This window comes from Hemitrygon akajei, chromosome 15 (assembly GCF_048418815.1).
Source record: "Hemitrygon akajei chromosome 15, sHemAka1.3, whole genome shotgun sequence".
Lineage (NCBI taxonomy): Eukaryota > Metazoa > Chordata > Chondrichthyes > Myliobatiformes > Dasyatidae > Hemitrygon > Hemitrygon akajei.
The window spans coordinates 87975793-87988337 of record NC_133138.1 but is presented as its reverse complement, the minus strand read 5'-3'; the positions used below and the strand labels follow the sequence as shown (position 1 = coordinate 87988337).

The 12545-nt window shown below is 41.3% G+C and overlaps 1 protein-coding gene across 1 annotated transcript in view; it reads right to left on the bottom strand.

Annotated features, from left to right (window-relative positions):
* Window positions 1–12545, bottom strand: part of LOC140739621 (serine/threonine-protein kinase 32A-like) — a 583208-nt gene that overhangs the window by 346692 nt on the left and 223971 nt on the right. The window lies entirely within an intron of this gene.

Below are 12545 nucleotides of genomic sequence, written 5' to 3'. Positions count from 1 at the left end.
CAGTACTGTAAGTAAATACTTAGTAGGTCACAGATGAGCGAAACAATGTTTCACTTGAAGCAGAGAAAAGAGGTAGAGAAGGAAGAAATGAAAGGAAAGGGAAAGCCTGTAATAGGGTGAAGGCAGGAGTAATTATACGAAGTCTGCATTATTGTCAAAGGTTAGGAGTATAGATGTCCTACATAAGACCATATGATGTAACAGCAGAATTAGGCTACTTGGCCCATCGAGTCCGCTCCACCATTTCATCATGGCTGATCCAATTTTCTTCTCAACCCCAATATCCTACCTTCCTCCTGTATCCCTTCACACCCTGACCAATCAAAATTCTATCAATCTCTGTTTTAAATATACATAAAGACTTGGCCTCCATGGCCACCTGTGGCAAAGAATTACATGGATTCACCACCCTCTACCTAAAGAAATTTCTCCTCATCTCCATTCTAAAAGGACTCCCCTCTATTCTGGAGCTGTGTCATCTGGACTTAGACTTTCCCACCATAGGATACAATCTCTCTATATCCACTCTGTTCACCATTCGATAGGTTTCAATGGGGTCACCCCCATTCTTCTGAATTCTAGTGAACACAATCTCAGAGCCATCAGATGCTTTTCAAATGAGAAGACGTCCTTTCATCCACTCAGCACATCCTTTTGAAGATAAGGGGCCTAAAACTGCTGACAAAACTCCAAGTGAGGCCTCACCAGAGCTTTATAAAGCCTCAACATTACATTCTTGCTTTTATTTTCTAGTCCTCTTGTAATGTGTGCTAGCATTGCATTTGCCTTCCTCACCACAGACTCAACCTCCAAATTAACCTTTTGAAAATTCTGCCCAAGGTCGACCAAGTCCCTTTGCACCTCAGTTTTTTGTATTTTCTTTCCATTTACAAAATAGTCGATCCTTTAATGTCTTCTACCAAAGTGCATGACCATACACTTCCCAACACTATATTCCATCTGCCCATTCTCCTATTCAGTCTAAGTCCTTCTGTAGCCTCTCTTCTCCCTCAAAACCACCTGCCCCTTAACCTCTCTTCATATCGTCTTCAAACTTTGCAACAGAGCATCAATTCCATCATCCAAATTATTGACATATAATGTAAAAAGAATCAGTCCCAACACATGGAACACCCCTAGTCACCGGCAGCCAACCAGAAAAGGCTCTCTTTATTCCTACTTTTTGCCTCCTGCCAATCAGCCACTGCTTTATCTATGCTAATATTTTTCCTGTATTACCATGGTTTATAGCTTGTTAAGCAGCCTCATATGGGGCACCTTGTCGAAGGCCTACTGAAAATTCAAGTACACAACTTCAACTGATTCTCCTTTGTCTATCCCACTTGTTATTTCTTCAAAGAATTCCAACAAGGCAATATTTTCCCTTGAGGAAACCATCCTGACCACGGTCTATTTTATCATGTGTCTCCAAGTACACCAACCCCTTATTTTTAATAATCGACTTCAGCATCTTCCCAGCCACTGAGGTCAGACTAACTGGCCTATAGTTTCCTTTCTTCTGCCTCTCTCCCTTCTTGAAGAGTAGAGGGACACTTGCAATTTTCCAGTCTTGAAAGATAATTACTCATCCCTCCATGATCTCTTCAGCCAACTCTTTCAGAAACCTGGGGTGTACACCATCTGGCCCAAGTGACTTATCTATCTTCAGACCTTTCAGTTTCCCAAGAACCTTCTCTCTAGTTATAGAAACTTCACACATTTCATGACTCCTGACACCTGGAACTTCCACCATACTGCTAGTGTCTTCCAAAGTGAAGACTGACACAAAATACCTATTCAGATCATCCACCATTTTGTTGTCCCCCATTACTACCTTCCCAGCATCATTTTCCACTGGTCCGATATCCACTCTCACCTCCCTTTTACACTTTATGTATCTAAGGAAACTTTAGGTATCTTCTTTAAGAGTATTAGAAACACAAAAACATAGAAAACATAGAAAACCTACAGCACAATACAGGCCCTTCGGCCCACAAAGTTGTGTCAAACAAGTCTTTATCTTAGAACTACCTAGAGTTACCCACAACCCTCTATTTTTCTGAGATCCATGTATCTATCCAGGAGTCTCTTAAAACACTCTATCATTTCTGCCTCCACCACTGTCACCAGCAGTCTATTCCACACACTCACCACTCTCTGCAAATAAAACTTAACCCTGACATCTCCTCTGTACCTACTTCCAAGCACCTCAAAACTATGTCCTTTTGTGCTAACCATTTCAGCCTTGGGAAAAAGCCTCTGACTATCCACATGATCAATGCCTCTCATTATCTTGAACACCTCCATCAGGTCACCTCTCATCCTCCATCGCTCCAAGGAGAAAAGGCCAAGTTCACTCATTCTATTCTCATAAGGCAGGCTCCTCAATCCAGGCAACATCCTTGTAAATCTCCTCTGCACTCTTTCTATGGTTTCCACATCCTTCCTGTAGTCAGGCGATCAGAACTGAGCACAGTACTACAAGTGGGGTCTGACCAGGGTCCTATATAGCTGTAACATTACCTTTTGGTTCTTAAACTCAATCCCACGATTGATGAAGGCCAATGCTCCATATGCCTTCTTAACCACAGAGTCAACCTGTGTAGCAGCTTTGAGTGTCCTATGGATTCGGACCCCAAAATCCCTCTGATCCTCCACACTGCCAAAGAGTCTTGCCATTAATTGGCTAGCTTACTTTCATATTCCATCATTACCTTCTTAATTACTTTTTTAGTTGCCCTCTATTGTTTTTTAAAAGCTTCCCAATCTTCTAACTTCCCCTAATTTCATGTTATGCATGGTCCTTTTCTCTCTTCATGTTGATTGAGTGATGCCACGATGATGACTTTGCACTCAACATAAGACTAAGAAATTTATTTTTGATGTATTTCTCATTATAATTTACAACATATTTTATATGCTGCACTATACTGCTGCTGCAAATCAGCAAACTTCATAATATACATCAGTGAGAATAAACCTGATTCCGATTCTGGAAACTCATTTTCTCACCTTTCTTCATATCTTTTTTTTAAATTTTTTTATTCAATTTTTAAGATAGTTACATAGAATGAATAGAATAATAAAATAATATGATATCGACCCTCCCCCCTTAACATCCCTATCTGAAAAAAGAAAAAAAAAGAAAGAAAGAAAGACTGCCTGGATATCGGAAGATCCCCACATGCTCCATGGAATTCAAAATAGCTTTAATATATGTATTTGTTTCTTTTTCCAGAGGACCAATAACTTTATCTTCGGAGCACCTATATATACAATCCTATCTTTTGTAAATAAGGGCGCCAAATTCTCAGAAATGTGTCATATTTATTCCTTAAATTATAAGTAATTTTTTCAAGTGGAATGCAGCTAAAAATTTCATTATTCCAACGATCCATACTTAAGTATGAATCCAATTTCCAAGTTACTGCGATAGCCTTTTTGGCTACTGCCAATGCAATTTTTATAAATTCTTTCTGATATTTGTTCAATTTAGGTTTCGGTTTTATCCCTTCAGTATCACCTAGTAAAAATAATATTAGGTTATATGGAAGTTGTGTTACAATAATTTGTTCCAATAAAACTCTTAAATTCATCCAAAAAGGCTGAATTTTAAAACAAGACCAGGTAGAATGTAAAAAAAGTACCAATTTCTTGATTACATCGAAAACATTGATCAGATAAATTTGGGTTTAATCTATTTATTTTTTGCAGAGTAATATATAGTTGATGTAAAAAATTGTATTCTACTATTCTAAGTTGGACATTTATTGTATTTGTCATACTGTCAAGGCATAGTCTTGACCAACTTGTTTCATCAATTTTAATATTCAAATCTATTTCCCATTTTTGTCTTGACTTATAAATTCCTTGTTTAAGTGTCTGTTTTTGAATCAAATTATACATACAAGAAGTAATTTTTTAAATTTTTCCTTTTTGAATTAAAGTTTCTATTTCATTAGGTTTCAGCATTAACATTGTTTGACCTAGTTTATCTCTTAAGTAAGCCCTTAGTTGAAAATAACAGAAAAGTGTTATTTGATATTTTATATTTATTCTTTAATTGATCAAATGACATCAATATACCTCCTTCAAAACAATCTCCTATATATCTAATCCCTTTTTGAAACCAGTTATATAGAAGTTGATTATCCATTGTAAAAGGAATGAGTCTATTTTGAATTAGAGGTCTCTTTGCTAATAAAGATTTCTTTATCTCATCATCAACATTTGTCTTATTCCATCAATCAATCAAATGTTTTAATACAAGAGATTCTTTTCTTCATATCTTAATCAAGGTCAGTCTTTACAAAGTGCTCCCAACATTTAAGACAAGAAAATTATTTGGCAATAATCATCTTCTACAGGACAAAGTTACTACTTATATCTGGCTTTATTGTCACAAAGCAGCAACCATCACCAATCTGGGAATTTGCTTTGTCTAGAAGTTCATCTGGAGCAGCCACATAGAATGTAGGAAAGTTGGTTGTTCATTGATTTCGATGATGACAGTTGTGTTTGTGGAGCTCAGCTGATGTGTGTTTAGAGAAGACTGTGGAGGCCAATTCTTGAATGGCATTGATGTTCACAGTGGGGACAAAGGAGTTGTCCTGATTCCATAGGCACTGAAGCCTCTTCTGTCCAGCAGTCTCCAGGTCCACGTGGTGCCTATCTTCTAAGTTGCTGTGAGCATGTTTAACCAAGGTGCAACAACCAGTTCTGTTTTGTGCCCTATGTTCCAGATGCCAGGGAACAAGTCAACTATAAGCAACACTGGCTTTCAAACAGTCTTTAGACTTTTTACGAGGTTTCTGCTTCCACATGATAACTGGCCATAGAGCAGCTGCTTAGGAAGTCTGGAGTCCTCCATATAACATGTCTGGTCCATCTAAGCTGTGCTTTCAGGATCAAGGCTTCAATACTTGTAGTCTTTGCCCTATTGAGGACTTCCAGGTTTGTGATACAGTCATGCCAGCAAATTCCCTCAACGGACCTCAGGCCGTGTATGCGGATGTTCTCCAGCAGTTTGAGATACTGTGACTAACAGAGTGGGTCAGAGGCTGGGTTTCCAGTAGCAAATGACACATGCTCTGACACTCCAGAACCTTTCATCCATCTACAAGGCACGAACCACTAGTGTGATGGACTGCCTGGACAAGTGTCGCTCTAATAACATCCAAGAAGTTTGACACTGTTCAGGACACTTGTCTAATGCCCCACCCACCAGCTTCAAACTCATTCCATTCACAATAGATTTACCTTGGCAGGTACCATCCACAAAACGCCCCAGCATTACTCACCTAGGCTTACCTGACAGCACTTCCTAAACATAAGAACATATACAAAGTATGAAGAACAGTGGCCCATCCTCAAAGCTGCTCTGCCATTCAACAAAACATGTGATTCCTACAAACAAGAACACAGCTAACACAGGAGAATACCACTGTCTGTTGGTCTCCCTCCAAGTCCTGAATTGGAATAACATTACCATTCCTTGTTTTCACTGGCACTAAATCTCCAACAAGTCTGTGGGAATACCTACATCAGAAGGACCGCAGCATTTCAAAATGGTGTCTTCAATAGAAAATCCCATATCTCAAAAATTGAACGAATGAGGATACAATAAGTTTGATTCCTTCATCTAAGACTCTAACAGATTGAAAATGACTATAGTCTCATTAGAGACTTTTGTGTCACCTTTAGTTACAGCTTGCCAATCTGAAAATAACCTATTTTTCCAACTCTGCCTTCTGTCAGTTTTCCACCTCACTGTCTATCTTAATATATTAGCTCTAACAATATAAATTGTAAACCTCATTACATGCCTTTGGAAATCCAAATGGACTCTATTTAACATTATTCATTCAAATCATATTAAATTTGTTAAACACTATTTCCTTCACAAAATAATGTTCGCTGTGCAACAAAACTTGCAGTAATTAAGGTTTTTATTCTTTGGAGCGTAGAAGGTTGAGGGGGGACTTGATAGAGGTATTTAAAATTATGAGGGGGATAGATAGAGTTGACGTGGATAGGCTTTTTCCACTGAGAGTAGGGGAGATTCAAAGAAGAGGACATGAGTTGAGAGTTAGAGGGCAAAAGTTTAGGGGTAACACGAGAGGGAAATTCTTTACTCAGAGAGTGGTAGCTGTGTGGAACGAGCTTCCAATAGAAGTGGTAGAGGCAGGTTCGGTATTGTCATTTAAAGTAAAATTGGATAGGTATATGGACAGGAAAGGAATGGAGGGTTATGGGCTGAGTGCAGGTCGGTGGGACTAGGTGAGAGTAAGCGTTCGGCATGGTCTAGAAGGGCCGAGATGGCCTTTTTCTGTGCTGTAATTGTTATATGGTTATATAATTCACATTACCAGTAACCCATGAATTGAAGCACATTTCTCTTAATGATCCAGAGCAGATTCAAAACCTGGATGCCACTGACATCAATGTGGATTCCACTGACCTTGGACACCTTCAAAGTGCCGATTGCGCAAACTCCAACTCCAACTCCGGCCTCGACCTCCAGGCCAGGTCTTCAAAAGCTGCCACTGGAACCCCCATCTCCCCTTCCCCACTCTGCAACCCTGTCTCTCTTAGGTCCCACTGACAGCTCTTGGGCCCTCAGAGACTCCATCTTCTTCTCACCCTACAATCCTTGAACACCCTAAACCTCCCTTCTCTTCAGACACTACAAACTCTCTTCCCCCTTATGATCCCAGCTCTCATCCACGCTGGTCTTTACTAATTCCCTCTGACCTTCCTCCCTCTGGGGAAGAATGTTTGGTGCTCAGTAAGGGCTTGGCCTTTTGCCCCCTGCACCCACACCTCAGTAAGTTCCACACCCACCATGACACTGAGCTCTTTTTCTGTCACCTTCATCTTCATGCCTACTGTTTTGGCAAGGACTCTCTACCCCGCATCGATGACCCCATCTCCTGTCTTCAACCTTCCTCCTATTCCTGGATACTCCACTCTGGTCTTCTGTCTGCTGTGGACCTTTTCAATGCCAACTGCAAACTGGACATCAACCATCTCGACTTTAATACTCCTACCTCCAACCTCATAGTTCCTGTCCTTCATACTTCCTGTTTCTACCTCCTACCCAAGATCCATAACCTGCCTGTCCAGGTAGACTCATTGTTTCAGCTTGTTCTTGACCCACTGAACTCATATCTGCATACCTCGACTCTATTTTATCCCCCCGGTTCAGTCCCTTCCTACCTACATCCGTGACACTTCACATGCTCTTGATCTTTTTAAGAACTTCAAGTTCTCTAGCCCCTATCATCACACTTCCACTATGGATGTCCAGTCCCTATACACCTCAATCCCCCACCAGGAAGGCCTCAAAGCTCTCCAGTTCTTTCTGGACACCAGACCCCACCAGTTTCCCTCCACCACCTCTCTCCTCCATCTAGTGGAACTTGTCCTCAACTCTTAATAATTTCTCCTTCAGCTCCTCTCACTTCCTTCAAACAAAAGGTGTAGCCATGGGCACTTGCATGGGTCCTAGCTATGCCTGCCTGTTTGTGGGCTACATGGAACAGTCTATGTTCCAACCCTACACATATAACCATATAAACATATAACAATTACAGCACAGAAACAGGCCATCTTGTCCCTTCTAGTCCATGTCGAATGCTTACTCTCACCTAGTCCCACCGACCTGCACTCAGCCCATAACCCTCCATTCCTTTCCTGTCCATATACCTATCCAATTTTTTTTCTAAATGACAAAATCAAACCTGCCTCTACCACTACTACTGGAAGCTCGTTCCACACAGCTACCACTCTCTGAGTAAAGAAGTTCCCCTCGTGTTACCCCTAAACTTTTGCCCCTTAACTCTCAACTCATGTCCTCTTGTTTGAATCTCCCCTACTCTCAATGGAAAAAGCCAATCCACGTCAACTCTATCTATCCCCCTCATAATTTTAAATACCTCTATCAAGTCCCCCCTCAACCTTCTACGCGCCAAAGAATAAAGACCTAACTTGTTCAAACCTTCTCTGTAACTTAGGTGCTGAAACCCAGGTAACATTCCAGTAAATCTCCTCTGTACTCTCTCTATTTTTTTGACATCTTTCCTATAATTTGGTGACCAAAACTGTACACAATACTCCAAATTTGGCCTCACCAATGCCTTGTACAATTTTAACATTATATCCCAACTCTTATACTCAATGCTCTGATTTATAAAGGCCAAAATAACAAAAGCTTTCTTCACCACCCTATCTACATGAGATTCCACCTTCAGGGAACTATGCACCATTATTCCTAGATCACTTTGTTCTACTGCATTCCTCAATGCCCTACCATTTACCATGTATGTCTTATTTTGATTATTCCTACCAAAATGTAGCACCTCACACTTATCAGCATTAAACTCCATCTGCCAGCTTTCAGCCCACTCTTCTAACTGGCCTAAACCTCTCTGCAAGCTTTGAAAACCTGCTTCATTATCCACAACACCACCTATCTTAATATCATCTGCATACTTACTAATCCAATTTACCACCCCATCATCCAGATCATTACTGTACATGACAAACAACATTAGACCCAGTACAGATCCCTGAGGCACACCACTAGTCATCGGCCTCCAACCTGACAAACAGTTATCGACAACTACTCTCTAGCATCTCCCATCCAGCCACCGTTGAATTCATTTTACTACTTCAATATTAATACCTAAAGATTGAACCTTCCATGCGGAACCTTGTCAAAGGTCTTACTGAAGTCCATATAGACAACATCCACTGCTTTACCCTCGTTGACTTTCCTCGTAACCTCCTCAAAAAATTCAATAAGATTTGTCAAACATGACCTTGCATGCACAAATCCATGCTGACTGTTCCTAATCAGATCCTGTCTATCCAGATAATTATATATACCATCTCTAAGAATACTTTCCATTAATTTACCCACCAGTGACGTCAAACTTACAGGCCAATAATTGCTAGGTTTACTCTTAGAACCCTTTTTAAACAATGGAACAACATGAGCAATACGCCAATCCTCCGGCACCATCCCCGTTTTTAGTGATATTTGAAATATTTCTGTCAGAATCCCTGCTATTTCTACACTAACTTCCCTCAAGGTCCTAGGGAATGTCCTGTCAGGACCTGGAAATTTATCCACTTTTATATTCCTTAGAAGCACTTGTACTTCCTCCTTTTTAATCAACATAGTTTCCATAACTTCCCTACTTGTTTCCCTTACCTTACACAATTCAATATCCTTCTCCTTAGTGAATCCTGAAGAAAAGAAATTGTTCAAAATCTCCCCCATCTCTTTTGGCTCCACACATACCTGTCCACTCTGATTCTCTAAGGGACCAACTTTATCCCTCACTATCCTTTTGCTATTAATATAACTGTAGAAACCCTTTGGATCTATTTTCACCTTCCTTGCCAAAGCAACCTTGTTTCTTCTTTTAGCTTTTCTAATTTCTTTCTTAAGATTCTTTTTACATTCTTTTTATCCCTCGAGCACCTCATTTACTCCATGCTGCCTATATTTCTTGTAGATCTCTCTCTTTTTCTGAACCAAGTTTCCAATATCCCTTGAAAACCATGGCTCTCTCAAACTTTGAAACCTTCCTTTCAACCTAACAGGAACATAACGATTCTGTACCCTCAAAATTTCACCTATAACCTCCATTTCTCTATTAGATCCTTCCCATAAAACAAATTGTCCCAATCCACTCCTTCTAAATTCTTTTGCATCTCCTCAAAGTTAGCCTTTCTCCAATCAAAAATCTCAACCCTCGGTCCAGTCCTATCCTTCTCCATAAATGGCATTGTGGTCACTGGACCCGAAGTGCTCCCCTACACATACCTCCGCTACCTGGCCTATCTCATTCCCTAACAGGAGATCCAACACTGCCCCTTCTCTACTTGGTACCTCTATGTATTGCTGCAAAAAACTATTCTGCACACATTTTACAAACTCCAAACCATCCAGCCCTTTTACAGTATGGGCTTCCCAGTCTATGTGTGGAAAATTAAAATGTCCCACAATCACAACCCTGTGCTTACTACAAATATCTGCTATCTCCTTGCAAATTTGCTCCTTCAATTCTCGCTCCCCATTAGGTGGTCTATAATATACCCCTATAAGTGTTACTACACCTTTCCCGTTCCTCAATTCCACCCAAATAGTCTCCCTAGACGAGCCCTCTAATCTATCCTGCCAGAGCACCGCTGTAATATTTTCTCTGACAAGCAATGCAACACCTCCCCCTCCTGTCCCTCCGATTCTATCACACCTGAAGCAACGAAATCCAGGAATATTTAGTTGCCAATCACACCCCTCCTGCAACCATGTTTCACTAATAGCTACATCATATTTCCAGGTATCAATTCATGTTCTAAGCTCATCCACCTTTCTTACAATGCTCCTAGCATTAAAATAAATGCATTGAAGAAATTTCTTCACATCTTAATCTCTGTTTATCACTAACGGTGAAAATAACTTTCCTATCTTCTTTTTCTTCCTTCTCCCATACATCTGTTCCTACACTCTGGTTCCCTTCCCCCCTCATATCTAGTTTAAATCCACTGCAGCCTCTCTAGCAAACCTACCTGCAAGGATATTTGTCCCCCTTCAGTTCAGATGTAAACCATCCTGCCAGAACAGGTCCCACCTTCCCTGGAAAACTGCCCAATGATCTATAAATCTGAAGCCCTCCATCCTGCACCATGTCTTCAGTCATGTGTTGATCTGCACTATCTTACTATTTCTAAACCCACCTGCACGTGGCACTGGTAGCAATCCTGAGATTGCTATCCTGGAGGTCCTGTCCTTTAACTTGGCGCCTAACTTCCTAAACTCATCTTTCAGGATCTCCTCAGTCTTTCTACCCATGTAGAAAGACCCTCTTGAGAATACTGAGAACTCGATCTGAGATATCGCGGACCCTTGCACCAGGGAAGCAACAGACCATCCGGGATTCTCGATCTCTTCCACAGAACCTCCTATCTGTCCCCCTAACTATCAAATCCCCTATCACTACTGCTCTCCTCTTTTCCCTCCTTCCCTCCTGAGCTGAGGGTCCAGTCTTGGTGCCAGAGACGCAACCACTGCAACTTGTTCCTGGTAGGTCATCCCCACCAACAGTATCTAAAACGGTACAGTTATTATTGATGGGAATGGCCACAGGGCTGCTCTGCCCATTCTGTCTAATTCCCTTCCCTCTCCTGACAGTCGCCCAGCTTCCTGTCTCCTGACTCCTAGGGGTGACTATCTCCCTGAAACTCCTGTCTATTTCTGCCTCTGCCTCTCGAATGATCCGAAGTTCATCCAGCTCTAGCTCCAGTTCCCTAACATGGTTTGTCAGGAACTGCAGCTGGATGCACCTTTTACAAATGTAGTCATCAGGGACAATTGTGCTCAAACTGACTTCCCACATACTGCAAACAGAGCACTCAACTGCCCTAACTGCTGCCTCCATTACCTACTCCCAAGGTAATCAAATTAATTAAAGGAACTTAACCAGCCTTACCTCACTTGGAGCGAAGCTCGTCCTCAGCCTCTGCTCACTTTTTAAATTCTCCTGCTGATCTCAGAGGCTGACTTGCGCAGTCGTGCCCCATTCAAACCTCGCCTCTGCCTGTTCTCACCGAAGCCTGTGAGCCAAAGCCGTCCCACTCTGCCTCAGTCCACTCCGATGATGACTGCTACAAGGGTGGCTGCTGTATATGGTGGTCTTTTTTTAAACCTTTGGCGCGCTTCATCATGTGCCTGTGCAGTCTAGCCTTTTTCCCCGATCAGTTAAAAAAAAAAAAAATGGCTTCTCTCTGAGATGCCTTTACTTCTTCCCTCTCCGCCTCTTGCTTCGATTTAAAAGACCTGCTGAGATCCTACAGCATTTTGTGTGTTTTGCTCCGGATTTCCAGCATCTGCATATTTTCTCTTGTTTGTGATTCTATCGACTCTAGTGCTTCATAGCTAATGTGGACCAATGATTGAAATTTGTCCACAGAAATGGAGACTGAGATGGAAAGAGTAAGGTAAGGGGAGAGCGGCGTTTGTGACAAACTTGACAAAATCATTTTCTTAAGAGCAACAGCAGGAAAGAACTTTCATGTAGGGTTGTGAAAGGATTGGGTTACTGGACTGGTATCTAGTGCTTTGGAATTAAACAAATTAGTGCTAGCATTGGTCATCATGAAAGTGTCAGATTGTCATCAAAACCCATCTGGTTCACTTAGAGAAGGCAACAGCAGCCCTTCCCCAGACTGCAACATTTGATCCAGGCCCACCAAAGTTGTTGATTCTTAACTGTCCCCTGAAACAACTTACAGCGTGGATAGGAATCTATCACATTGATGGCTTTGGAGTCAGATATAGCAACGAGTTCAGACTTAGTACCAACAAATAAAGTCAACTGTATTCAGAAAAGAGCTGAGACAAGGGAAGGGACTAAAGAAGTAGCATATTCCATCTATCTGACAAAGGGCACAATTGGTGAGGATATTCAAAACGTCTACTACAACTTTTCATTTTATCTTCTGCTTACTGGATTTAACCTTCTCTGACCCCATCC